Raw genomic sequence first — 27,795 nt, forward strand, 5'->3', positions numbered from 1 at the left:
TTTCATCATAGGCCTTGTAGGCTCCCAAATATCCCTTCACAGATTCTACCTAAAGAGTGTTTCAAACCTGTTGTATCAAAAAAGGTTTAACTCTGTGAGGTGAATCCACACATCACAAAGCAGTTTCACAGATAGCTTCTTTCTAGTTTTTAACTTGACATATTCTGTTTTTCAACAGAGGCTATCATGGGCTCCCATATGTACCTTTACAAATTCTACTAACAGAATGTTTCCAACCAGCTAAATCCAATAAAAAAAAGCTTTAACTCTGTGAGATGAATCCACACATCAGGAAACAGTTTCACAGATAGCTTCCTTCTGGTTTTTCTCTGGGGATATTTGGTTTTTCACCATAGGCCTCTATGAACCTAAAAATACCCTTCTCAGATTATACCAAGAGTCTTTCCAACCTGCTGAATCAAAAGAAAAGTTTATCTCTGTGAGACGCATTCACCCATCACAAGTAAGTTTCACAGATGCCTTCTTTCTAGTTTATACCTGGGTATATTCGCTTTTTCAATATATACCTCTATAGGCTCCAAAATATCTCTTTGGGATTCTACCTAAGAAGTGTTACAAACCTCCTGTATCAAAAGAAAAGTTTAAGTCTGTGACATGATTCCACGTATCACAAAGCAGTTTCACAGATATATTCCTTGTAGTTTTTTCTGGGGATATTTGGTGGTTCACTGTAGGCCTTAAAGGGCTCCCTGATGTCCCTTCACAGATTACTCCTAAGGAGTTTTTCCATCCTGGTAAAACAAAGAAAAAAAAAGATTCAGTTCTGTAAGATGAATCCACACATCAAAACGCAGTTTCATCGATAGCTTCTTTCTAGTTTTTATTGTGGATATTCGGATTTTCACCATAGGCCTCAACTGTTTCCCAAATGTTGCTTTGCAGATTCTACCAAGAGTATTTGAAACCTGCTGAATCAAAAGAAAGATATCAGTTGATGAGACGAATCCACATATCACAAAGCACCTTCACAGATAGCTTCTTCCTAGTTTATATGTGGGGATATTCAGTTTTTCACCATAAACCTATATGGGCTCCCAAATATCCTTTTGCAAATTCTACCAAAAGACAGTGCCAAACTTGCAGTTTCAAAAAAAAAAAAAAGGTTTGTCTGTGTAAAATGAATTCAAATATCAGAAAGCAGTTTCACAGGTAGGCTCTTTCTGGTTTTTAACTTTGGATATTCAGTTTTTCACCATATGCCTCTGAGGATTCCCAATGTCCTGTCACAGATTCTACCAAAAGAGTGATACCAATCTGCTGAACCAAAAGAAAGGTTTTATTCTGTTGGCTGAAACCAAACATCACAAAGCAGTTTCACAGATAGGTTTTTTTTCTAGTTTTTATTGAGATATTTGGTTTTTCACCACAGGCCCCAAAGGGCTCCCAAATGTACCTTTTCAGATTCTATTAAAACAGTATTTCCAACCTGCTAAATCAAAATAAAGGTTTAACTCTGTCAGGTGAATCCACACATCACAAAACGGTTTCAGAGATAGCTTCTTCTAATTTTTATCTGGGGATATTTTGTTTTCCACCATGGACATCAAAGGGATCTGAATCATCCCTTCACAGTTTCTACCTAAGAGTGTTTCAAATTTCTGTATCAAAAAAGAAGGTTTTAACTGTATGAGATGAATCCACACATCACAAAGCAGTTACACTGATAGCTTCTTTCTAGTTTTTATCTGGGGATATTTTTCACAACAGGTCACAAAGGGCTCCAAAATGTCCCTTCGCAGATTCTACCAAAACAGTGTTTCCAACCTGCTAAATCAAAAAAGCTTTAACTCTGTTAGGTGAATCCACATATCAAAAAGCAGTTTCACAGAGAGTTTCTTTCTAGTCTTTATCTGGGGATATTTGGTGTTTCCCCATAGGCATTTATGGACTTCCAAATGTACCTTCACAGATTCTCCCTATAGCATGTTTCCAACTGCTGTGTCTAAAGAATGTTTTACTTCTGTGAGATAAATCCACACATCACAAAGCAGCTTTGTAGATAGCTTCTTTCTAATTTTTAGCTGGGGATAGATAGTCAGTTTTTAACCATAGGTCTCAATGGGCTCCCAAATATCCCTTTGCAGATTCTACCAAGAGATTTTCCAACCTGCTGAATTAAAGAAAGGTTTAACTTTGTGAGATGAATCCACACATCAAAAGCAGTTTTCTTTTTTGTTTATCTTTATACTTTAAGTTCTAGGGTACATATGCACAACGTGCAGGTTTGTTACATATGTATACATGCGCCATGTTGGTGTGCTGCACCCATTAACTCATCATTTACATTAGGTATATCTCCTAATGCTATCCCTCCAGGACATAGGCATGGACAAGGACTTCATGTCTAAAACACCAAAAGCAATGACAACAAAAGCCAAAACTGACAAATGAGATCTAATTAAACTAAAGAGCTTCTGCACAGCAAAAGAAACTACCATCAGAGTGAACAGGCAACCTAGAGAATGGGAGAAAATTTTTGCAATCTACTCATCTGACAAAGGGCTAATATCCAGAACCTATAAAGAACTCAATCAAATTTACAAGAAAAAAAAAACGACCCCATCAAAAAGTGGGCAAAGGATATGAACAGACACTTCTCAAAGGAAGACATTCATACAGCCAACAGACACATCAAAAAATACTCATCATCATTCACCATCAGAAAAATGCAAATCAAAACCACAATGAGATACCATCTCAAAAAGCAGTTTTAAAGATAGTTTATTTCTAGGTTTTATCTGGGATATTCTGTGTTTCACCATAGGTCTCTACAGACTCTCAAATGTCCCTCTGAAGAATCTACCTAAAGAGTGTTTCAAAACTGCTGTATCAAAATAAAGGTTTAATTCTGTGAGACCAATCCACACATCAGAAATCAATTTCAAGATAGTTTCTTCCCATTTTTTATCTGAAGATATTTGGTTTTTCACTACAGGACTCAAGGGCTTCAAAATGCCCCTTCACAGATTCTATTAAAAGAAGATTTTCATCCTGCTGAATCAAAAGAAAAGTTTGAAAGGTTTCACTCCGTGAGATGAATCCACACATCAAAAGCAGTTTCCCAGCTACCTTCTTTCTAGTTTTCATCTGGGGATTTTCCAGTTTTTACCATAGGCCTCTATGAGCTCTCTAATGTCCCTTTACAGATCCTACGAAAGCAATGTTTTTAACATGCTGAATCAAAAGAAAAGTTTAACACTGTGAGATGGATCCGCAAATCACAAAGTAGTTTCACAGACATTTTCTTTTTAGTTTTTTTCTGGGGATATTTGGATTTTTACTACACACTTCAAAGGGCTCTGAAGAGTCACTTCCCAGATCTACAAAATAAATGTTTGCAAACTCTTGAATCAAAAGAAAGAGTTAACGCTGTTGGATGAATTCACATATCACAAAGCAGTTTCACAGATTGTTTCTTTATTTTTTATCTGTGTATATTCAGTTTTCACCACAGGACTCTATGGGTTCCCAAATGTCCCTATGCACATTGTACCAAAACATTGCTTCCAACCTTCTAAATCAAAAAGAAGGTGTATCTCTGTGAGGTGAAACAACACATTATGAAGAAGTTTCACAGATAGCTTCTTTCTTTTTTTTTATCTGGGGTATTCAATTTTTCACCATAGGCCTCTACAGACCCCCAAATATCCCTCTGCAGATTCTACCTAAAGAGTGTATCACACTTGCTGTGTCAAAAGAAAGGTTTATCTCTATGAGTTAAATGCACACATCACAAAGCAGTTTTGCAGATAGTTTCTTCCTAGTTTTTATCTTGTGATATTCTGTTTTTCACCATTGCCCTCTATAAGCATCAAAATATTCCTTTGCAGAGTCTACATAAAGAGTGTTTTAAACCTGCTTTATGAAAGAAAGGTTTAACTCTGTGAGATGAATCCACACTTCACAAAGCTATTTCAAGGATAGCTTCTTTCTAGTTTTAATGTCAGGATATTTGGTTTTTCACTAAAGGCCCCAAGGAATTCTCAAATGTCCCTTTACAAATTCTATTCAAAAATGTTTGTAACCTGCCGAATCAAAAGTAAGGATTAACTCTGTGAGATGAATCCATACATCAAAAACCAGTTTCACAAATAGCTTCTTTCTAATTTTTATCTAGGGATATTCAGTGTTTCACCATCTTTGGGCTCCAAAATATCCCTACACAGATGCTACCTGAAGAGTGTTTCCAATCTGCTGAATCAAAAGAAAGGTTTAACTCTGTGAGATGAATCCACACATCACAAAGCAGTTTCACAGGTAGCTTCTTTCCAGTTTTTATCTGGGGATAATTCATGTTTCACCCTAGGCCTTTATGGGCTTTTAATTGTCCTTTCACCGATTTTTCCTAAAGAGTGTTTCAAACCTGCTGTATCAAAAGAAAAGTTTAAATTTGTGAGATGAATCTACACATAACAAAGCAGTTTCAAAGGTAGCTTCTTCCTAGTTTTAATCTCGAGATATTCTGTTTTGCACTATCAGCCTCAAGGGACTCTCAAATATCCCTTCACAGATTATATTAAAAGAAGGTTTGCAACCTACCGAATCAAAAGAAATTATTAACCCTGTGGGATGAATCTACATATCAGAAAGCAGCTTCACAGATAGCTTCTTTCTAGTTTTTATCTGGGGATAATCCTTTTTTCAACACAGGCCTCTATGGGCTCCCAAACATACCTATGCCAATTCTAGCTAAAGCGTGTTTCAAACCTCCTGTATCTAAATAAAGGTTTAACTCTGTGAGATTAATCCACACATCAAAAAGCAGTTTCACCGACAGCATTTTTCTAGTTTCTATCTGGGAATATTTCATTTTCCAACATAGGTCTCTATGGCCCCACATATTTCCCTTCACTTATTCTGCCAAAAGAGTGTTTCCAACCTGCTGAATCTAAAGAAACCATTAACTCTGTGAGATGAATCCACACATCACAAAGTGGTTCAGAGGTAGCTTCTTTCTAGTTTTTATCTGCAGATAGTCTGTTTTCCACTACAGGCCTCAAAGGGCTTCCAAAAGTCCTTTCGCAGATTCTACAAAAAGAATGTTTGCAACCTGGTGAATCAGGAGGAATGTTTCACTTTGTGAGATGAATCCACACATCACTAAGCAGTTTCACAGATAGCTTCTTTTTAGTTTTTTGTCTGCTGATAGTCTTTTTCCCCATAGGCCTTTAAAGGCTCCTAAATGTCCCTTCAGAGATTCTACCAACAAAGTGTTTCCAATCTGTTGAATCAAAAGAAATATTTCAATTCGTGAGATGAATTCACACATCACAAAGAAGCTTGACAGATAGTTTCCTTCTTGTTTTTATCTGGAGTCATTTGGTCTTGCACCATAGGCCTTTATGGGCTCAATAGTGTCCTTTTGCAGGTTCTATGTAAAGAGTGTTTCAAACCTGCTGTATTTTTTAAAAAGTTTATCTTCCGAGATGAATCCACCCATCACAAAGCAATTTCACAGATAGCTTCTTTCAAAATTTTTATCTGGGAATATTCTGTTACTCACCAATGGCCTCAATGGACTCTCAAATATGTCTTCGCATAGTATGCAAATCGAGTGTTTGCAACCTCATGAATCAAAATAAAGTTTTACCTCTGTGAGATGAATCCTCACATCAAAAAGCAGTTTCACAGGGAGCTTCTTTCTAGTTTTTATTTGGGAATATTCGGTTTTTCACCATCTGCCACAATGGACTCAAAAATGTCCCTTTGCAGATTATACAAAAAGAGTGTTACCAGCATGTTGAATCAAAGAAAGGCTGAACTCTGTGAAGTGAATCCATGCATTACAATGGAGTTTCATAGAGAGCTTATTTCCAGTTTTGGTCTGTGGATATTCCATTTTTCACCATAGGCCTAAATGTCCCTTCACAGATTCCACCAAAAGAGTATTTCCAACCTGCTATATGAAAAGAAAGGTTTATCTCTGTAAGATGAATCCACACATCACAAAGCAGTTTCACAGATAGCTTCCTTCTAGTTATTACCTAGTGATATTTGGTTTTTCACAACAGGCCTCACAGAGCTCCCAAATATCCCTTTGCAGATTCCATCAAAACAGGGTTTGCAACCTGCTGAATCAAAAGAAATGTTTCACTCTGTGTAATGAATCCACGCATCACAAAGCAGTTTCACAGAGAGCTTCTTTCTAGTTTTTATCTGCAGATATTCAGTTTTTCACCATATACCTCTATAGCCTTTCAAATGTTCCTTCACAGATTCTAACAAAAGAGTATTTTCAACGCACTTAATCAAAAGAAAGGTTTATCTCTGTGAGAAGTATCTGCACAACAAAAGGAACTTTCACAGATAGCTTCTTTCTAGTTTTTGTCAGGGCATATTTGGTTTTTCATCATAAGCATTTATGGGTTACAAAATGTCCCTTCACAGATTCTACCTAAAGAGGGTTTCAAATCTCCTGTGTGAAAAGAAAGGTTTAACTCTGTAAGATGAAGCCACACATCACAAAGCAGTTTCACAGATGCCTTCTTTCTAGTCTTTATCTGGGGATATTCTGTTTTTCACCACAGCCTCAAAGGGCTCCAAAATGATTCTTGGTATTTCTACCAAAACAGATTTTCCCTCCTGCTGAATGAATAGAAAAGTTTAACTCTGTGAGATGAATCCACACCTCAGAAAGCCGTTTAACAGACATCTTCCTTCTTGTTTTTATCTGGAGATATTTAGTTTTCCCCACAGGGTGTAATGGGCTCCAAAATGTCCCTGCGCAGATTCTACCTAAAGACTGTTTAAAAGCTGCTGAATCAAAAGAAAGATTTTACTCTGTGAGATGTGTACAGACATGACACAGCAGTTTCACATAGATTCTTTCTAGCTTTTATCTGGTGATATCTAGTTTCTCACCACACACCTCAAAAGGCTCCCAAATGTCCCTTCACAGACTCTACTCAAAGAGTGTGTCCAATCTGCTGAATCAAAAGTAATTTTAACTCTGTGAGATGAATTTACATATCACAAAGCAGTTTCACAGATTGCTTCTTCCCAGTTTTTATCTGGGGACATTTGGTATTACACCATAGGCCACAATGGGTTCCCAAATGTCCTTTAGCAGATACTACAAAAAGTGTGTTTCCAACCTGCTGAATCAAAAGAATGGTTCATTCTGTGAGATGAAACCAAACATCACACTGCTCTTTCACAGATAGCTTCTTTCTAATTTTTATCTGGGGATATGCGGGTTTTCACCATAGCATCTATGGGCTCCCAAACGTCCTTTCGCAGATTCTACCAAAAGAGTTTCTGCTGAATCAAAAGTAAGGTTTAGTCTGTGAGATGGATCTACACATCATGAAGCTGTTTCAAGATATCGTCTTTCTAGTTTTCATCTCGGGATATTCAGTTTCACACCATAGGCTTCTAAGGGCTCCCAAATGTCCCTTTGCAGATTCTACTAAAAGAGTGTTTCCAACCTGTTGAATCAAAAGACAAGTTTAACTCTGTGAGATGAATCCACACAACACAAAACAGTTTCAAAGATAGCTTCTTTTCTGTTTTAATCTAGGGATATTCGGTTTTTCACTACAGACCTCAAAGGGCTCCCAAATGTCCCTTAGCAGCTGGTAGAATGTTTGCAATCTTCTGAATCAAAAGAAATATTTATCTTGTTGAGTTCAATCCACATATCAGAAAGCAGTTTCACAGATAGCTTCTTTCTAGTTTTTATCTGAGGATATTTGGCTTTTCACCATAGGCCTATGTGGGCTTTCAAATGTCCCTTTGCTGATTCTACCTAAACAGAATTTCAAACCTAGTGAATAAAAAGAAAGGTTTACCTCTTTGAGATGAATGCATACATCACAAAGAAGTTTCACAGAAAGCTTCTTTCTGCTTTTTATCTGGGAATATTTAATTTTTCATTATAGGCTTTTATGGACTCTCAAATGTCCGTTCACAGATTCTACCTAAAGTGTATCAAAAGAATGGTTTAACTCTGTGAGACGAATCTGCCCATCACAAAGCAGTTTCACAGATAGCTTCTTTTTTGTTTTTACTTGGGGATATTCTGTTTCCTACCATAGACCTCAATGGGCCCCAAAATGTCCCTTTGAAGATTCTACAAAGGGAGTGTTTGCAACTGCTGAATCAAAAGAAAGCTTTAACTCAGTGAGATGAATTCACACATGACAAAACACTTTAACAGATACCTTCTTTCTAGTTTATATCTGGAAATATTCTGTTTTTCATCACAGGCCTCCTTAAGATCCAAAATGTCCCTTCACAGCTTCTACCAAAAGAGTGCTTCCAACCTGTTAAATTAAAAGAAATTTTATCTCTATGAGATGAATCAACACATCACAAACTAGTTTCACATATATATTCTTTCTTGTTTTTATCTGAGGATATTACTTTTTTCACCCTAAGCCACAAAGGGCTCCCAAATATCTATTCACAGATTCTACCAAAACAGTGTGTTCAACTCAATGAATCAAAAGATAGTTTTAACTCTCTGATATGAATCCAAACATCATAAAGCAGTTTCACAGGTAGCTTCCTTCTGGTTTTTATCTGGGGATATTTGGTACTGCACCATAGGCATCTATGGGCTCCCAAATATCCCTTCACAGATTATACCTAAAGAGTGTTTCAAACCTGCTGTGTCTAAAGAAAGGTTTACCTCTGTGAGATGAACCTAGAAATCACAAAGCAGTTTCACGGATAGCTTCTTTCTAGTTTTAATCTGTGGATATTCTATTTTTCTTCCCAGGCTGAAAAGAACTCTCAAATATCCCTTTGCAGATTCTACAAAAAGAATGTTTGCAACCTGCTGATCCAAAAGAAAGGATTAAATTTGCGGTGATGAATACACGCATCCCAAAGCAGGTTCACAGGAAGCTTTTTCTAGTTTTTATCTGGGGATATTGTATTTTTCACTACAGGCCTCAAAGGGCTCTGGAATATCCCTTTGGAGATTGTTTTAATAGAATGTTTGTAACCTGCTGAATCAAAAGAAAGGTTTAATTCTGCGAGTTGAAGTCACACATTAGAAAGCAGTTTCACAGATAGCTTCTTTCCATTTTTTATCTGAGGATATTCAGTTTTACACCATAGGCCTCTATGGGCTTTCAAATGTCCCTTAGCAGATTCTACCTAAACAGTGTTTCTAACCTGTTGAATGAAAAGAAAGGTTTAACTCTTTGAGATGAATGCACACATCACAAAGAAGTTTCACAGATAGCTTCTTTCTACTTTTTATCTGGATATATTAGATTTTTCATTATAGGCCTCTTTGAAATCCCAAATGTCCCTTTACAGATTCTACGTAAACAGTCTTTCAAACCTGCTGTATCAAAGGAATGGTTCAACTCTGTGAGATTAATCCAACCATCACAAAGCAGTGTCACATATAACTTCTTTTTAGTTTTATCTGGAGATAGTCAGTTTTCTACCATAGGCTTCAATGGGCTCCCAAATGTTCCTTTACAGATTCTACAAAAGGGGTGTTTGCAACAGCTGAATAAAAAGAAAGGCTTAATTCAGTAAGATGAATCTACACATCACAAAGCAGTTTCACAGATTGCTTCTTTCTAGTTTTTATCTGGGGATATTAGGTTTTTCACCAGAGTCCTCAATGGGATCCTAAATGTCTCTTCAGAGATTCTACAATAACAATGTTTGCAACTGACTGAATCAAAAGAAAGGTTTAACTCTGAGATGAATCCGCACATCACAAAGCAGTTTTGAAGATAGCTTCTTTCTAGTTTTTATCTGGGGCTATTCTGTTTTTCACCTTAGGTTTCTATGGGCTCACAAATGTCCCTTCGTAGATTCTTCCAAAACAGTGTTTCCAACCTGCTGAATCAAAAGAAAGGTTTATCTTTGTGAGATGGATCCACATATCTCAAAGAAGTTTCACAGATATCTTCTTTCTTGTTTGGAGATATTCAGTTTTTCACTACTGGCCTCGAAGGGCTCCAAAATGTCTGTTCACAAATTCTACCAGAACAGTGTTTAAAAATTCCTACATCAAAAGAAAGGTTTAACATGATGAGATGAATCCACACATCACAAAACAGTTTCACAGATAGCTTCTTACTAGTTTTTATCTGGGGATATTCTGTTTTTCACAATAGGCCTCTTTGGGCTCCCACATGTTTCTTTTCAGATTCTACCTAAAGAGTGATTCACAACTGCTGTATCAAAAGAAAGGTTTAAATCTGGAATAGAAATCCACACATCACAAAGCAGTTTTACAGACAGCTTCTTTGTAGTTTTTATCTGGGGATATTCGGTTTTTCACCATAGGCCTGTATGGGCTCCCAAATTTCCCTTTGCAGATTCTACCAAAACAGTGTCTCAGACCTCGTGTATGAAAAGAAAGGTTTACCTCTGTGAGATTAATCCACACATCAGAAATCAGTTTTTCAGATATCTTCTTTCTAGTTTTTATCTGAAGATTTTCAGTTTTTACCATAGGCCTCAAAGGGCTCTCAAACGTCCCTATGCAGATTCTCTAAAAAGAGTGTTTCCAACCTACTGAATCAAAGGTGAATCCACACATTACAAAACAGTTTCACACATAGCTTCTTTCTAGTTTTTATATGGAGATATTCCATTTTTCAACATAGGTTTCAATTGGCTCCCAAATGTCCCTTTGCAGATTCTACAAGAATAGTGGCTCCAAACTGCTGAATAAAAAGAAAGGTTTACTCCTGTGAGATGAATCAACACGTAACAATGCAGTTTCACTGATTGCTTCTTTCTAGTTTTATCATGGGATATTCAGTTTTTCACCATCAGCCTGAATTTGTTCCAAAGTGTCCCTTCACAGATTCTACCAGAAGACAGTTTCCAAATTGCTAAATCAAAAGAAAGGTTTAATTCTGTGAGATGAATCCACACATTGCAAAGAAGTTTCAGACATAGCTTCTTTCTAGATTTTATCTGGGGATATTCAATTTTTCACCATAGTCCTCTATTGGCTACCAAACATCCTTTGGCAGATTTTCCCTTAAGAGTGTTTCAAACCTGATCTATCAAAAGAAAAGTTTTAGCTTTTTTCAAGTTCTTATCTGGGTATATTTAGTTTTTCAACATAGGCCTCAAAGGGCTCCCAAAATGTCCCTTTGTAGATTTTACCCAGTGTCCAATCTGCTACATCAAAAGAAAGGTTTAACCCAGTGAGATGAATCCACACAGCACAAAGCAGTCTCAGGAATATATTCTTTCCAGTTTTTATCTGGGGATATTCGATTTTTCACCATAGACCTTTATGGGCTACCAAATATTCCTTAGCTGATTCTGCCTAACGGGTGTTTCAAAGCTGTAGAACCAACATAACAGTTTAATTCTGTGAGATGAATTCATACACAATAAAGCAGTTTCACAAATAATTTCTCTCTAGTTTTTATCTTTGGACATTCTGTTTTTCAACATCAACCTCTAAGGGTTCCCAAATGTCCCTTTGCAGACTCTACCTAAAGAGTGTTTCAAACCTGCTATATCAAAAGATAGGTTTACCTCTGTGAGATGAATTCATACATAAGAAAGCGGTTTCACAAATAACTTCCTCCTAGTTTTTATCTGAGGATATTTAGTTTTTCACCATTGGCTCACATGGGCTCCCAAATGTTTCTTTGCAGATTCTACCAAAAGAGTGTTTCCAACCTGCTGAATGAAAAGAAAGGTTAAACTCTGTGAGATGAATGCACACGTCACTAAGTAGTTTCACAAATAGCTTCTTTCTAGTTTTTATCTGGGAATATTCGGTTTTTCATAATAGACATCTGTGGGCTCCCAATGTCCCTTTGCATATTCTACCTAAAGAGAGTTTCAAACATGCATATAAAAAGACAGGTTTATCTATGTGAGATGAATCCACACATCATGAAACAGTTTCACGGATAGTTTCTTTCTAGTTTTTATCTCAAAATATTCGTTTTCTCACCATGGACAACAATGTGCTCCTAAATGTCCCTTAGTAGATTCTACAAAAAGAGTGTTTTCCACCTGCTGAATCAGAGGAAAAGCTTACCTCTGTGAAATGAGTCCACACACAACAAAGCATTTCCATAAGTATCTTCTTTAGATTGTTTATCTTGGGATATTCAGTTTTTCACCATAGGCTACTATGGGCTTCCAAATGATGCTTCGCTGATTCTACCGAAAGAGGGTTTCAAACCTCTTGTATCAAAATAAATGTTGAACTCCATGAGATAATTCCACACTTTTCAAATCAGTTTCACATATAGCTTTTTTCTAGGTTTCATCGGGATATTCAATTTTTCACTACAGGTCCAAAGCGCTCAAAAATGTCCCTTAGAAGATTCTACAAAAAGAATGTTTGCAACCTGCTAAATCAAAAGAAAGATTTAACTCTATGAGATGAATCCACACATCAGAAAGAAGCTTCGCAGATAGCTTCTTTCTAGTTTTTATCTGAAGATATTCTGTTTTTCACTATAAGCCTCTAATGGCTTCCAAATGTCCCTTCGCAGATTCTACCAAAAGAGTGTTTACTAACTACTGAATGAAAACAAGTGTTTACTTTTGTGAAATGAATCAACAGTTGAGAAAGCAGTTTCACAGACAGCTTCTTCCTAGTTTTATTTCTGGAGATATCCGGTTTTTCACTACAGGATGTAATGGACTCTAAAATATCCCTGCACAGATTCTACCTAAAGACTGCTTATAACCTGCTGAATCAAAACAAAGGTTTCACTCTGTGAGATGAATCCACACATCACGAGGCAGTTTCACAGATAGCGTCTTTCTAATTTTTATCTGGGAATATTAAGTTTTTTACTTCAGGCCTCAAAGGGGTTCCCAGATTCTGGGGATTTTTGTAGATTCTGAAAAAAAAAAAGTTTGCCACCTGCTGAATTAAAAAATAAAAGGCTTTACACTGTGTGATGAAGTCACATATCACAAAGCAGTTTCATAGATAGTTTCTTTCTAGTTTATTTCTGGGGATATTCTGTTTTCACCACAGGCCTCTATAAGCTCCAAAATATCCCTTCACAGATTCTACCAAGAGTGTTTCCAACCTGCCGAATTAAAATAAAATTTATCTCTATGAGCGGAATCCACACATCACAAAGAAGTTTCACAGATAGCTTTTCCCCAGTTTTTATCTGGAAATACTTGTTTTTTCTCCATAGGCCTCTATAGGCTCCCAAGGGTTTCTTGGTAGATTCTACCAAAAGAGTGTTTACAACCTGCTGAATCAAAAGAAAGGTTTACCTCTGTGAGATGAATCCACACATCAGAATGCAGTTTCACAGATAGCCTCTTTCCAGTTTTTATCTGGGGATATTCGGTTTTTCACCACAGGCTGCAAAAAGGTCCCAGATGACCCTTCACAGATCCTACCATAACTGTGTTTCCAACCTGCAGAATAAAAACAAAAAGGTTTGACTCTGGAGATGAATCCACTCATCACAAAGCAGTCTCACAGGTACCTTCTTTCTAATTTACATGGGAATATTCGGATTTTCACCATAGACCACTGTGGGATCCCAAATGTTCCTTCACAGATTCTACCTAAAGAGTGTTTCAAACCTGCTGTATCAAAAGAAATGTTTAATTCCATGAGATGAATACACAGATCACAATGCAGCTTCACAGCTAGATTCTTTCTAGTTTTTATCTGGGGATATTTGTTTTTTTGCTGTAGGCCTGAGAAAGCTCTGAAAAGTCCCTTCTGAGATTCTACAAAAACAATGTTTGCAACTTGCTGTATCAAAAGAAAGGTTTAACACTCTAGGATGAATCCACACATCATATGCTACAAAAAGAGTGTTTTCTGCAGCAGTTTCACAAGTAGCTTCTTTCTAGTTTTTGTCTGGGAATATTCGGTTTATCAATATAGGCATCTATAAGAACTGGCTGTATCCAAAGAATGGTTTAACAATTTGAGATTAATCCACACACCACAAAGCCATTTCACAGATAGCTTCTTTCTCATTTTTATCTGTGGCTATTTGTATTTTCACCATAGGCCTCAAAAAGCTCCCAGGTGTCCCTTCGCATGACTGCCAAAACAGTGTTTCCTACCTGCTGAATCAAAGCAAAGGTTTAGCTCTATGATGAATCCACGCATCCAAAGCAGTTTCTCAGATAGCTTCTTTCTAGTTTTTTTCTGGGGATATTCAGTTTTTCATGATAGTTCTCTATGGACTACGAAATGTCCACTCACAGATTCTACCTAAAGAGTGTTTCAAACCTGCTCTATCAAAAGAAATGTTTAACTCTGTGAGATGAATCCACACATCACTAAGCAGTTTCACAGTTAGCTTCATTCTAGTTTTTATCTGTGGATCCTCAGTTTTTCACCATAGGCCTTATGGGCTCCAAAATGTCCCTTCACAGATTCTACCAAAAAAGTGTTTGAAACCTGCTATATCAAAAGAAAGGTTTAACTCTGTGAGATAAATCCACACATCATTAAGCATTTCTACTGATAAATTCTTTTGAGTTTTTATCTGAGGGAATTGGTTTTTCACTAAAGTCCACAAATGACTACTATATATCCCTTCACAGATTCTACCAAAAAAGTTACTAACCTGTTGAATCAAAAGAAAGGTTTAACACTGCGAGATAAATCCTCACATCACACAACAGTTTCACAGACAGTTTCTTTATAGTTAATATGTGTGGATATTCAGTTTTTCATCATAGGCATCTATGGGCTCCCAAATGTCCCTTCACTGATTCTACCTAAAGAGTGTGTCAAAAGTCCTGTATGAAAAGAAAGGTTTAATTCTGTGAAATGAATCCACATGTCAGAAAAGAGTTTCACAGATATCTTACTTCTAGTTTTTATTTGGGTATTTTCCGTTTCTACTATAGGCCTCGGTGGGCTCCCAAATGTCCCTATGCAGATTCTCCAAAAACAGTGTTTCCAACTTGGTGAACCAAAAGAAAGGTTTAACTCTGTGAGATGAATCCATGTATCACGATGCAGTTTAACAGACAGCTTCTTTCTAGTTTTTATATCAGGAAAATCTGTTCTCCAACATAAGCCTCAATGGACTCCCAAATGTTCCTTCGCATATTCAACAGAAACAGGATTCCCAACTGCTGAATCAGAAGAAAGGTTTAACTCTGTGAGATGAATCCACACGTCATAAGGCAGTTTCAGAGATAGCTTATTTCTAGTTCTTATCTAGGGATATTAGGTTTTTCACCATAGCCTTCTATGGGTTCCAAATGTCCCTTCATCTATGCTACAAAAAGAGTATTTACAAGTTGTAGAATCAAAAGAAATTGTTTTTTTTTATTTTTATTTTTATTTTTATTTTATTTTTTTTTTTTGAGATGGAGTCTGGCTCTGTCACCCAGGCTGGAGTACAGTGGCCGGATCTCAGCTCACTGCAAGCTCTGCCTCCTGGGTTTACACCATTCTCCTGCCTCAGACTCCCGAGTAGCTGGGACTACAGGCACCCGCCACTTTGCCTGGCTAGTTTTTTGTATTTTTTAGTAGAGACGGGTTTTCACCATGTTAGCCAGGATGGTCTCGATCTCCTGACCTAGTGATCTGCCCGTCTCGGCCTCCCAAAGTGCTGGGATTACAGGCTTGAGCCACCGCGCCCGGCAGAATCGAAAGAAATGTTTAACTCTGTGAGATGAATCCACACATCACAAAGTACTTTCACTGATAGATTCTTTCTAGTATTTATTGTGGATATTGGGTTTTTCATGATAGGCCTCTAAGAGCTCCCAAATGTCCCTTTGCCAATTCTTTGAAAACAGTGTTTCCAAACTCCTGGATCAATAGAAAAATTTAACTCTGTGAGATAAATCCACATATCACAAAGAAGTTTCACAGACAGTGTCTTTCAAGTTTTTATCTGGGGATATTCAGTTTTCCACCATAGACTGCAAAGGGCTCCAAAATGACCCTTCACAGATTCGACCAAAACCATGTTTAAAACCTACTGAATCAAAACAAATGTTATATTCTGTGAGATGAATCCACATATCACAAGGTGTTTTCACAGTTCACTTCTTTCTAGTTTTTATCTGGGTATATCCTCTTTTTCACCATTGGCCTCTATGAGCTCCAAAATGTCTCATCGCAGATTCTACTTAACGAGTGTTGCAATCTACTGTGTAAAAAAAAGTTTAATTCTGTGAGATGAATCCACATGTAACAAAGCAATTTCACAGTTGCTTGTTTCTAGATTTTATCTGTGCATATTCGGTTTCTCACCATAGGTCTCAATGAGCTCCCAAATGTCCCTTTGTAGATTTTACAAAAGGAGTGGTTTCAAACTGCTGAATCAAAAGAAAGTTTTATCTCTGTGACATGAACCCACGCATCACAAACCAGTTTCACAGAGACCTTCTTTCTAGTTTTTATCTGTAAATATTTGGGTTTTCACCATAGGCATCTATGGGCTTTCTAATGTTCCTTAGCAGATTCGACCAAAAGCATTTTTCCAACTTGCAGAATCAAAAGATAGACTTAACTCTGTGAGATGAATCCACGCATCACAAACCAGATTCACAGAGAGCTTCTTTCTGGTTTTTATCTGGGGATATTCAGTTTTTCACTACAGACTGCATAAAGCTCGCAAATGACCCTCCGCAGATTCTACCATAACCATGTTTGCAACCTGCTGAATCGAAAGAAAGGTTTAACTCTGGAGATGAATCCACAAATCACAAAGCAGTTTCATGGATACCTTCTAATATACCTTCTAATTAGTTTTTATCTTGGAATATTCAGTTTTTCACCGTCAGCCTCTGTGGGCTCCCAAATGTCCCTTCACAGTTTAAAAGGGTGTTTAAAATCTGCTGTGTCAAAAGAAATTGTTTACTCTGTGAGATGAATTCACACATCACAATGCAGTTTCACAGGTAGTTTCTTTCTAGTTTTTATCTAAGCATAGCCAGTTTTTTCCCAATGGACCTCAATGGTGTTCCAAATATCCTTTCACATATTCTTCCTAAAAAGGGTTTCCAAACTGCTTAATGAAAAGAAAAGTTTTACTCTGTGAGATGAATCCACACACCACAAGGCAATTTCACAGATGGCATTTTTTCTAGTTTTTCTCTGGAGATATGCTGTTTTTCACCCTAGGCTTCTATAGGCTCCAAAATGTTTCTTCACAGATTCTACCAAAAGAGTGTTTCAACCTGCTGTATAAAAAGCAAATTTTACTCTGTGAGATCAATCCACACATTACAAAGCAATTTCACACATAGCTTCTATCCAGTTTTTATCTGGGGATATTCCATTTTTCACCATAGGCCTTAAAGGGCTCTCAAATATCTCCTCGCAGAGTCTAGTTAAAGAGTGTTTAAAATCTGCTGTATCAAAAAAAAAAAAAAAAAAAAAAAAAAAAAGCTTAAATCTGTAAGATGAATCCACACATCACAAAGCAGTTTCACAAATAGCTTCTTTGGGGTTTTTATCTCAGAATATTCAGTTTTTCATCATAGGCCTCTATGCCCTCCAAAATACCCTTTCGCCAATTCTACCAAAAGAGTGTTTCCAACATGCTGAATCAAAAGAACTCTGTGAGATGAATCCCCACATCACAAAACAGTTTCACAGATATCTTCTTTCTAGTTTTTGCTGGGAATATTTGATTTTTCACCATAGGCCTCTATAGGCTCCCAAATATCCATCACAGATTCTACCTAAAGAGTGTTTCAAATCTGACGTATCAAAAGAAATGTTTATCTCTGAGAGGTGAATCCACACATCACAAAGCAGTTTGACAGATAGCTTCTTTGTAATTTTTATCTAGGGTTATTCTGTTTTTTATGATAGGCCTTTATGGGCTTTCAGGTGTCCCTTTGCAGATTCCACCAAATGAGTGTTTCCAAACTTTTGTATAAAGAGAAACATTTACCTTTATGAGCTGAATTTACACATCACAAAGCAGTTTCACAGATAGCTTCTTTTCAGTTTTTATCTAGGGAAATTCTGTCTTGCACCATAGGCCTATATGGGTTCCCAACTTTTCAATGGCTGATTCCACCTAAACAGTGTCTAAAACATGCTGCATCAAAAGGAAGATTTAACTCTATGAGATGAATCTACATATCACAAAGCAGTTTCACAGATAGCTTCTTTATATTTTTAATCTTGAGATATTCAGCTTTTCACCACAGAACTCAAAAATCTGCCAAATGTCCCTTCACAGATTATACAAAAACAAAGGTTTATCTCTATGATATAAGGGCACACAACACAAAGAAGTTTCACAGATAGCTTCTTTCTAGTTTTTATCTGGGGATATTCAGTTTTTCACCACAGGCCTCAAAGTGCTCTCAAATGTCTCTTCTCAGATTTTACCAAAAACAGTGTTTACAACCTCCTGAATCAAAAGAAAGGTTTAACTCTGTTAGGTGAATCCAAACATCACGAAGCACTTTCACAGATAGATTCTTTCTAACTTTTATCTGGGGAAACTCGGTTTTTCACCATGGGCCTCTATGGGCTCCCAAACATCCTTTCACAGATTCTATCAAAAAAGTTTCTGTAACCTGGTGAATCGAAGAAAAAGTGTAACTCTGTGAGATGAATCCACACACAAAAAATCAATTTTAAAGGTAGCGTCTTTCTGGTTTTAATCTCAAGATATTTGATTTTTCACTACAGGCCTCAAGGGGGTCTCAAACATCCCTTCACAGATTATATTAAAAGAATATTTCCAAACTGCTGAATCAAAAGAAACGATTAACTCTGTACAATGAGTCCACACATCAGAAAGCAGTTTCACAAATTGTTTTTTCTAGGTTTTATCTGTCGATATTTGGTTTTTCACTGCAGGCCTCTATGGCCTCCCAAATTTCCCTTTACAGACTCTACCAAAAGGGTGTTTCCAACCTCCTGAATCCAAAGACAGGTTTATCTCTGTGAGATGAATCAACACATCACAAAACTGTACAGAGAGAGCTTCTTTCTTGTTTTTATCTGGGAATATTCGGTTTTTCAATACTGGCCTTAAGGGGCTCAAAAAACTCCCTTGGCAGATTCTAAAAAAGAATGTTTGCAACCTGGTGAATCAAAAAGATGGTTTTGCTTTGTGAGATGAATCCACACACCAGTAAGCAGTTTCAAAGACAGCTTCTTTTTAGTTTTTATCTTGGGATATTTGATTTGGTTTTTCACCACAGGCCTGAAAGGGCTCCCAAAAGTCCCTTCACAGATTCTACAAAAAGAGTGATTCAATCCTGCTTAATCAAAAAAGTTTGAACTTTGTGAGAGAATACACACATTACAGAGCAGTTTCACATATATCTGCTTTTGTAGTTTTTAATCTGGGGATATTCAATTTTTCACCACAGGCTTCAAAAAGCTCCCAAATGTCCCTTCACAGATTCTACCAAAACTGTGTTTCCAAACCGTTGAAGCCAAAGAAAGGTTTATATCTGTGAGGTGAATTGACGCATCGTAAAGTTGTTTCACAGATAGCTTCTTTCTAGTTTTTATTTGGAAATATACTGCTTTTCAAAATACACCTCAATGTTCTCCCAAATGTTTCTTCACAGTTTCTACCAAAAGAGTGTTTCCGACCTGCTGAATCAAAAAAATGATTTACCTTTGAGATGGATGCACACATCACAAAGAAGTTTCACAGATAATATCTTTCTAGTTTGTATCTGGGAATAATCTGTTTTTTTACCATGGGCATCTATGGGCTTTCAAGTGCCCCTTTGCGAGTGTTTCAAACCTGCTGCATCAAAATAAAGATTTATCTCTGTAATATGAATTCACACATCACAAAGCAGCTTCACAGATATCTTCTTTCTATTTTTTATCTGGGGATATTCAATTTTTCACCACAGGCCACAATGGGCTCCCAAACGTCCTTTCACACATTCCACATAAACAGTGTTTGCAAGCTGCTGAATGAAAGAAAAAAAAAAAAGGTTTAACCCTATGAGATGAAACCACACATCACTAATCAGTTTCGCTGATAGCTTGATTCTAGTTTTTACCTTGGAATATTTTCATTTTCACCAAAACCCTTTATGGGCTCCCAAATGTCCCTTCACAGATTCTACCAAAGAGTGTTTCCAATTGCTGAATCACAAGTAACGTTTATCTCTGGGAGATGAATCCACACATCACAAATCAATTTCACAGATAGCTTCTTTCTAGTTTTTATCTGGGGATATTCTGTTTTATTCAATGGCCCTCTATGGGCTCCCAACTGTCCCTTCATAGATTCTCCCTAATGAGTGTTTTAAAACTGCTTTATCAAAATGAGGGTTTAACTCAGTGAGATGAATCCAAACATCTCAAAGCAGTTTGATAGATAGCTTCTTTCTAGTTTTTATCTGGAAATATTTGGTTTCTCACTACAGGTCTCAAAGGGCTCCCAAATGTCCCTTCATAGATCTACAAAAAGAATGTTTGCAACTTGCTGAATCGAAAGAAAGGTTTAACTCTGTGAGATTAATCCACACATCATGAAGCAGTTTCACTGATAGCTACGTCCTTTCTTTTTTTTTGGAAGATTCAGTGTTTGACCATAGGCCTCTATGGGCTCCAAAACGTCCCAGAGCAGATTCTATGAAAAGAGTGTTCCCAACCTGCTGAACACAAAGAACAGTTTAACTATGTGCAATTAATCCACAAATCACAATGCAGTTTCACAGATAGCCTCTTTCTAGTTTTTATATGGGAATATTCTGTTTTTCACCATTGGCCTCTATGGGCTCACAAATGTTCCTTTGTGGATTCTACCTAAAGAGTGTTTCCAACCAGCTGAACCAAAAAAAAGGGTTACCTCTGTGAGATTAATCCACACATCACAAAGAAGTTTCACAGATAGCTTCTTTTAATTTATATCCTGGGATATTCAATTTTTCACCACAGGCCTCTATGGGCTCCCAAATGTCCCTTTGCAAATTCTACCTAAAGAGTGTTTCAAACCTGCTGTCAAAACAAAGGTTTAATTCTGTGAGATTAATCCACACATAACCAAACTGTTTCACAGATAGCTTCTTTCTAGTTGTTATCTGGGGATATTCTGTATTTTATCATATGCCTCTTTGAGTTCCCAAGTGTCCCTTCAAACATTTTACCCAAGGAGTGTTTCAAACTCACTGTATCAAAATTAAGGTTTAGCTCTGTGAACTGAATCCACATATCACAAAGCAGTTTCAAAGATAGATTCTTTCTAGTTTTAATCTCGGGATATTCGGTTGTTCACTACAGGTCTCAAGGGACTCCCAAATGTCCTTTCACAGATTCTATTAAAAGAATGTTAGCAACCTGCTGAATCAAAAGAAAGGTTTAACTCTGTGAGTTGAATCCACATGTCAGAAAGCAGTTTCACACATACCTTTTGTCTAGTTTTTATCTCAGGATATTCTGTTTTACATCATAGGCCTCCATAGGCTGCCAAGTGTTTCTTCCCAGATCCTACCAAAAGAGTGTTTCCAACCTGGTGAATCAAAAGAAAGATTTAACTCTGTGAGAGGTAAATCACAAAGAAATGTCACAGATAGCTTTCTTCTAGTTTTTATTGGGGATACTCAGTTTTTCTTTACATGCCTCTATGGACTCCCAAATGTCCCTTCGCAGAATCTACCTAAGGTGTGTTTCAAACTAGTTGTTTCAAAAGAATGATTTAACTCTGTGAGATGAATCCACGCATCAAAAAGCAGTTTCACAGATAGCTTCTTTTTTCTTTTTTGTATCTGAAGATATTCGTTTTCTCAAAACAGACCTCAATTGTTTTCCAAACGTCCCTTTGCAAGTTCTACAAAAGGAGTATTTCCAGCCTGCTGAGTCAAAAGAAAGTTTTACTTCTGTGAGATGAATTCCCCAGATAAAAATTAGCTTCTTTCTAATTTTTATTTGGGGATATTCGGTTTTTCACCATAGGCCTTTATGGGCTTCGAAATGTCCCTTCGCAGAATACACATAAAGAGTGTTTCAAATCTATCTAATCAAAAGAAGTGTTGAACTCTTTGAGACATATCCACACATGACAATGCAGTTTCACCGATTGCTTACTTTTAGTTGTGTGTATTGATATTCTCTTTTTCACTGTAGGCCTCTATGTGCTCCCAAATGTCCCCTTGCATGTTCTATTTAAAGAGTGTTTCAAACCTGCTGTATGAACACAAAGGTTTAACTCTGTGAGATGAATCCACACATCACAAAGCAGTTTCACAGATAGGCTTTTTCTAGATTTTATCTGGGGAATTCAGTTTTTTACCATAGGCCTCTATGAACTCCCAAATTATTCTTCTCAGATACTACCTAAATGGTGTATCAAATTTGCTGTATCAAAAGAAAGGTTTAAATCTGGGAGATAAATTGCTGGATGACAAAGCACTTTCACAGATCGATTCTTTCTGGTTTTTATCTGGGGATATTCAGTTTTTCACCATAGGCCTCTATGGGCTCCCAAATGTCACTTTTGAGATTATACCAAAAGAGTGTTTCAAAACAGCTGTATCAAAACAAATGTTTAACTCTGTGAGTGAATCCACACATATCAAAGCAGTTTCACAGATAACTTGTTTCTAGTTTTTATCTGAGGATATTCTGTTTCTCACCACAGGCCAAAAAAAGGGCTCCCAAATGTCTCTTCACAGATTCTACAAAAAGAGTCTTTACAACGTGCTGAATCAAAAAAATGGTTTAACTCTGTGAGATGAATCCAAGCATCAAAAAGTAGTTTCCCAGATAACTTCTTTCCAGTTTTTATCAGGGGATACACGGTTTTTCACCATATACCTCTATGGGCTCCCAAATGTCCCTTTGAAGATTCTACCAAAAGAATGTTTAAAACCTGCAGAATCAAAAGAAACGTTTAACTCTGTGAGATGAATCCACACATCAAAAGCAGTTTCACAGATAGCTTCCTTCTAGTTTTTGCCTGGAGATATTCTGGTTTCCACTGCAGGACCCAAAGAACTAACAAATGTCCATTTGCAGACTCTACCAAAACAGTATTTCCATCCTGCTGAATCAAAAGAAAGATTAAATTCTGAGATGAATCCACACACCACAAAGGAGTTTTGCAGATACCTTTTATCTGGTTTTTATCTGGGGATATTCCTTTTTCACCATAGGCCTCTATGGGCTGCCAAGTGTCCCTTTGCAAATTCTACCAAAAGAGTGTTTCAAATTTGCTGTATCAAAGGAAAAGTTCACTTCTGTGAGATGAATCCACGCATCTCAAAGCAGTTTCACAGATAGCTTCTTTCTAGTTTTTATCTGGGGAAATTCGGTTTTTCACCAGAGTCCTCAATGGTTTCCCAAATGTCCCTTCACAGACTCTAACAAAAAAGTGTTTCCCACTTGCTGAATCAAAAGAAAGGTCTTACTCTGTGAGATGAATGCACAAATCACAATACAGTTTCACAGATAGGTTCTTGATAGTTTTTATCTGGGGATATTCTATTTTTCACCACAGGCCTCAAAAAGCTCCCAAATGTCCCTTTGCAGATTCTACAAAAAAAGTGTTTGCAATCTGCTGACTAAAAAAAAAATGTTTATCTTTGTGAAATGAATCCATGCATCACAAAGCAGTTTCACAGATAACTTCTTTCTTGTTTTTATCTGGAGACATTCTGTTTTTCACTATAGGTCTCTGTGCGCTTAAAAATCTCCCTTCACAGATTCTACCAAAAGAGTGTTTCCAACCTGCTGAATCAAAAGAAATGCTTAATTCTGTGAGATGAATCCACACATAACAAAGAAGTTTCACTGATAGCTACTTTCTTGTTTACATCTGGGGATATTCAGTTTTTCACCATAGGCCTCCATGGGCTCCCAAATGTACCTTTGTAGATTCTACCTAAAAAGTGCTTCAAACCTGCTGTATCAAAAGAAAGGTTTAATCTGTGAGATGAATCCGCACATCACAAAGCAGTTTCACAAATAGCATCTTTCTACTTTTTATCTGGAGATATTCGGTTTCTTACCATAGGCATCAGTAATCTTCCAAATGTCCCTTCGCAGATTCTACAAAAAGTGTTTGAAAACTGCTAAATCAAAAGAAAGGTTTAACTCTGTGAGATGAATCCAAACATCACAAAACAGTTTCACTGATAGATTCTTTCCAGTTTTTATGTTGGAATATTCGGTTTTTGACTATAGGCCTCAATGAAATCCCAAATACCCCTTGAGAGATTCTACCAAAAGAATATTTCCAAACTGCTGAATCAGAGAATGATTTAATTCTCTGATCAATCCAAATCACAAAGAAGTTCCTCAGATAACTTATTTCTACTTTTTGTCTGGCTATATTCAGTTTTCAACTTAGGCCTCAAAAGACTCCCAAATGTTTCTTCACAGATTCTGCAAAAAAAGTGTCTACAGCCTGCTGAATCAAGAGAAAGTTTTAACTCAATGAAATGAATACTCACATTACAAAGCAGTTTCACAGATAACTTCTTTCTGGTTTTTACCTGGGGATATTCTGTTTTTCACCATAGGTCCCTATGGAATCACATATGTACCTTTGCAGATTCTACCAAAAGAGTGTTTCCAATCTTCTGAATCAAAATAAACATTTACCTCTGTGAGATGAATCCACACATCAGAAAGAAGTTTCACAAATAGTTTCTTTCTAGTTTTTATCTGGGGATAATCAATTTTTCACCATGTGCCACTATGGGCTCTGAAATGTCCCTTCACAAATTTTACCTGCTGTATCAAAAGAAACTTTTACTCTATGAGATGAATCCACACATCAGAAGCAGTTTCACAGATAGCTTCTCTCCAGTTTTATATGGGGATTTTTTTTTCAACACAAGCATCTATGGGCTCCGAAATATCCCTTGGCAGATACTATCTAAAGAGCATTTCCAACCTGCTGAATCAAAAGAAAGGTTTAAGTCTGTGTGATGAATCACACATCAGAAAGCAGTTTTACAGATAGCTTCTCTCTAGTTTTTATACGGGGATATTCTGTTTTTCACCAGAGGCCTCTATTAACTCCCAAATGTCCCTTCACATATTCTGGTAAAAGAGGATGTCAAACCTCCTTTACCAAAAGTAAGGTTTAACTCTGTGAGATAAATCTACACATCACAAAACAGTTTCAAAGATAGCTTCTTTCTAGATATTTTCTGGGGATATTCTGTTTTTCACCATAGGCCTCAATGGGCCCCCCAATGTCTTTTCAATGATTCTACCAATGGAGGGTTTCCACTCTGCTGATTCAAAAGAAATGTTTAACTCTGTGAAATTAATACACACATCACAAAGAGGTTTCACTGATAGCTACTTCCTAGTTTTCAACTGTGAATATTTGATTTTTTGTGAAAGGCCTCTGTGGGCTCCCAAATGTACCTTCATAGATTCTACCTAAAAAGTGTTTCAAACCTGCTGTATCAAAAAAAATGTTTAGCTCTAGGATATGAGTCCACACACCAGAGAGAAGTTTTACAGATAGCTTCTTTCTAGTTTTTCTTGGAGATGTTAGGTTTTTCACCACTGGTGTTTATGGGCTCCCAAATGTCCCTTTGCAGATTCTACCAAAAGAGTGTTTCCAACCTGCTGAATCAAAGGAAATGTTTAACTGTGTGAGATGAATCCACACATCACAAAGCAGTTTCACAGAGAGCTTCTCTTTAGTTTTTATCTGGGGATATTCTTTTCTTCACCATAAGCCTGTATGGGCTCTCAAATTTCCCTTCAAAGATACTACCTAAAGAGTGTTTCAAACCTTGTGAATCAAAAGAAAAATTTAACTCTATGAGATAAATCATCATGTTACAAAACAGTCTCACACATAGCTCCTTTCTAGCTTTTATCTGGGAATATTCTGTTTTTCACCGGAGGGCTCTGTGAGCTCCAAAATGTTCCTTTGCATATATTACTTAAAGAGTGTCAAAAATCGTTTATCATAAAAAAGATTTTAATCTGTGAGATGTATCCATACATCACAAAACAGTTTCACAGATAGCTTCTTTGTAGGTTTTATCTGGGGATATTCTGGTTTTCACCATAGGCTACTATGGGCTCCAAAATGTCCCGTCACAGATTCTACCTAAAGAGTGATTCAAACCTGCTATATCAAAAGAAACGTTTCCTCTGTGAGATGAATCCACACATCAGAAAACAGTTTCACGGATAGCTTCTTTATAGTTTTTATCTGGTGATATTAAGCTTTTCACTACAGGAATCAAAGGGCTCCCAAATGTCTCTTCATGGATCCTACAAAAAGAATCTTTGCAACGTGTTGAATAAAAAGAAAGGTTTAACTCTGTGAGATGAATCCACACATCACAAAGAAATTTCACAGACAGCTTCTTTCTAGTTTTTATCTAGGGATATTCGGTTTTTTATCGTAGGCCTCTATGGGCTTTCAAATGACCCTTTGCAGATTCTACCTGAAAAGCGCTGGAAAACTGTTGCATCAAAAGAAAAATGTTTAACTCTTGAGGTGAATCCACATATTGCAAAGCAGTTTCAGATAGCTTCTTGCTAGTTTCTATCTGGGGCTTGTCAGTTTTTCACCATGGTCTCCCAATTGTCCCTTTGCAGATTCTATTAAAAGAGTGATTCCAAACTGCCAAAGCAAAAGAAAGGTTTTACTCTAAGAGATGAATCCACACATTACAAAACAGTCTCATAGATCGTTTCTTTCTAGTATTTATCTGGGAATATTTCATTTTTCACCATAGGCCTCTATGAGCTTTGAAATGTCCCATGTTAGATTCTTCCTAAAGAGTGATTCAAATCTACCTATATCAAAGGAAGATTTCCTCTGTGGGATGAGCACACACATCACAAAGAAGTTTCACAGATAAATTATTTCTAGTCTTTTATTCTCAGGATATTCGGTTTTTCACTACAGGCCTCAAAGGGCTCCCAAATGTCCCTTCACAGATTCTACAAAAAGAATGTTTGCAACCTGCTGAATCAAAAGAAAGGTTTAACTCTGTGAGATGAATCCACTCATCACAAAGCAGTTTCACAGATAAATTATTTCCAGTTTTTATCTTGGGATATTTCATTTTTCACCATAGGTCTCTATGGGTTCCCAAATGTCCCTTCGCAGATTCTACAAAAAGAGTGTTTCCAACTGACTGAATCAAAAGAAAGGTGTAACTCTGTGAGATGAATCCACACATCACAGAGAAATTTCACAGATTGCCTCTTTCTAGTTTTTATCTGGGGATATTTTGTTTCTCACCAGAGGCATCTATGGGCTCCAAAATATCCCTTTGCAGAGTCTACCTAAAGAGCGTTACAAACCTGCTGTATGAAATGAAAGTTTTATCTCTGTAAGATGAATCCACACATCACAAAGCAGTTTCACAGATAGTTTCCTTGTGGTTTTTATCTAGAGATATTCAGTTTCTCACCATAGGCCTCAATGGTCTCCCAAATACCCCTTTACTGATCCTGTAAAAAGAGTGTTTTCAACCTGCTGTATCAAAAGAAAGGATTTTCTCTGTGAGATGAATCCACAAATCACAAAGCAGTTTCACTAAGAGCTGCTTTCTATTTTTTATCTTGGAATATTCGTTTTTTTTTTTTTTTCTACACAGACCACAATGGGCTCCTAAATGTCCCTTTGTAGGTTATGCCAAAAGAGTGCTTAAAACCTGGTGAATCAAAAGAGAGATTTAACTCTGTGAGATGAATCCACACACCATGAAGCAGTTCCATAGATAGCTTCTTCCAAGTTTTTATCTGGAAATATTTGTTTTTTCACCATAGGTTTACATGCACTCCAAAATGTTCCTTTGCACGTTCTGCCTAAAGATTGTTTCAAACGTGCTGTATCTAAAGAAATGTTTAACTCTCTGAGATAAATCCAAACATTACAAAGCAGTTTAACAGATAGTTTCTTTCTAATTTTTTTGGAAAATATACTG

Source organism: Rhinopithecus roxellana, chromosome 12 (assembly GCF_007565055.1).
Source record: "Rhinopithecus roxellana isolate Shanxi Qingling chromosome 12, ASM756505v1, whole genome shotgun sequence".
Lineage (NCBI taxonomy): Eukaryota > Metazoa > Chordata > Mammalia > Primates > Cercopithecidae > Rhinopithecus > Rhinopithecus roxellana.